The sequence below is a fragment of the Montipora foliosa genome, chromosome 11 (assembly GCF_036669935.1).
Source record: "Montipora foliosa isolate CH-2021 chromosome 11, ASM3666993v2, whole genome shotgun sequence".
Taxonomy (NCBI): domain Eukaryota; kingdom Metazoa; phylum Cnidaria; class Anthozoa; order Scleractinia; family Acroporidae; genus Montipora; species Montipora foliosa.
The window spans coordinates 17,107,732-17,110,231 of NC_090879.1; the positions used below are offsets into that span (position 1 = coordinate 17,107,732).

The 2,500-nt window shown below is 40.4% G+C and overlaps 1 pseudogene; it reads right to left on the reverse strand.

Moving 5' to 3' along the window:
• The window catches only part of LOC137975532 (uncharacterized), a 6,393-nt pseudogene that overhangs the window by 1,046 nt on the left and 2,847 nt on the right, over positions 1-2,500 (reverse strand).

Below are 2,500 nucleotides of genomic sequence, written 5' to 3' on the forward strand. Positions count from 1 at the left end.
AATATTAATATTCTGCCATTTGTTTGGGGCTCTTACTGAAGATCAGTGGTTTGATCAGTAGCCTCTCAATGAACACTTACCTCGTTAACTTTATCTCTGTACTTATATAATAAACAAATGACTTCATAGACCATTTTACGGATATTGCGGGCATTTTGAAATCCTTTTTTTCAAATAGCTATTAGGGGATTCTAAGGGGGCAAATGTATACTAATTTGCCCCCTTAGAATTCCATAATTGCTATTTGAAACAATGGATTTCAAAATTGCCGCTGTATTCGCTAAATGGTATATGTTTGACTCGTTTGTACGTTTTGTATTACTCGCTCGTTGTAATGAATCGTTAAACTCACTCTTTCGCTTAGCTCATTCGTTCGTTTAGGCGATCCGTCACAACCAGTAATTTAAAATCGTACGAACTCACCAACCATGAAATAATCTCTATATATTACACTAAAAATGATTAACAATATTTACAACAAGCATTCTTGAAGTTGAAATTATACAAATCTTATCTCGTCCTTTGTTAGATTCTCATGACCCCGTTTTATTGCGGTTGGTCTAATGCTAGACGTGCGCGCGGAACTTCTCTTTTTTTTTCGAAGTGAACTAACTTGGCAGCTATCTGTGAGGCTGTTTTTGAAGATGGTGTACTAGGCATTTGTTCCGCCAATCCCGACATGACTACGAAATTAAATAGCGTTGACATATTTTCTGCGGACAGTAATACGTCGGTCATAGAAATTAACTCGATGACATTTGATAATACAATTGATTCATAGTTTGTCCATGGTCCCTGTATTTGTGGCATTCCTGCCGATGTAAGGAACTGGGACCCTTTCACCCTCTTATGAATTCCTGGCGACCTTTTCCTCTTAACACCTGTCCGCTTTCTCGAAGGCCCGGGACGTACGTTTTCGCAACGCATTCACAAAAGGAAGAGCATCCTTGTCCACATCCTAGGCAAGGGGACCTAGACTTTGTTTTTCCATCTTTGCAGGCTACGCGTTTGTTGTCACTATTCTTCCTCACCATGTTTTCTCCACACCTACATTTCAGGTTTCTATACAGTTTTTGCAAATGCACTTTCTGGTGCATCGTAATCCTTTTCTTACACAAGGGCAAACCTTGCGTGCCAGTGCTTGGCATGATGCTTTGTTACCCCGTGTAGTGTTCTTTCCACAGGAACAGCCTATTGACTCATCTGAAATTTGAGAATCTGTAAGACACGAAAACAACAAAAAGAACGACATCACGAGTGACACACATCCTTGTTAATGTAGCCGACAATTGCAAGGAGCTGATAACCAGGAGCCTACAACTCCAATAGTAGGTCTATGTAACGGCATTTTCACAGATCAAGCTATTTTTAAACGAGATCTTGACAAAGATCTGGCTCGCACGAGTGACCATTTTCAATCCCGTGGCTAATGATTTTCCATGCAAGAATTGTGACTTGTTATTGGAAAGGTCTGATTTCGCGTGAAAATCGATCTAAAAATAACCCGGAATGTAGCAACGCCGTTGCACAAATACGGTACAGTTGTATGCTCGTACTCATGGGCTCCTGAACTGACTCAACTTCCTACGAGTCATACAGTTAGATGAAATGCATCTTCCTTTACTTCAAAGTCCTTCATTACTCCCCTGCATGCTTACCAGACACCTTTTTCGGCTTTTCTGAAAACGAGCTTGACACTTTTTGCTATTATTCCTGACAAGGAATTGTGTGCAAGTTAAGGCCTGCGTAAGAAGCTGGAAGCGTATTTTATAGCGGAAATATTCTCGAGTCGCGATTGGGCCGCGACCAGCATGGGGACTAGTAGTTTTGAGATGTTCACTCGCGGCAAAAAGAAGCAACCATCGATTTACTCCCCCGTGATTAATAATGAACCCTGCAATCAGGCGGTGCATGTTTCATATAACAATTTGACGGCTCTGGGGACTGCCCCGAAAAACATTTATTTGAGGGTTATTAACCTATGAATGGTTTTCACTCAAGTGACTTGACAGCCATTTTGGTGTACCAGACAATACAACTTTGCATAAAATAGAGTTCAGTTCCCAAAATGAGAGAATGACTATTGTTCTGGTACACCAAAATGGCCGTTGATTTGTCACGTTCAAACCATCTACATGAGTCACTCTTTTTGCGTGAATTCAGATTATTGATTCCTTTGGCGCTTGGCAATCAGGATAAGACAGTTTTATGTTTTGCCTGTTTGCTTTTTTTATAGGTTCAAATCGTCACATCGTTCGATCCTTTTTATGCGCTACGGTCATAACTTCATATTTTTCTAGACTCAAACATACCGAGTTATTGTAATGGATAAGACTTCTCTTTTACCATTTCAATTGTATTATGCAATGGACGGATTTTACGACAGCTAGACCTGCAGTTTAAAGTGTATGACAAGAAGCGCTAAACTAGGAGCCCTTAATCTTCCATAGAACAGGAGGATTTACTCACCTTGCTTCATAGTAGCGTCATAATGTCCGCA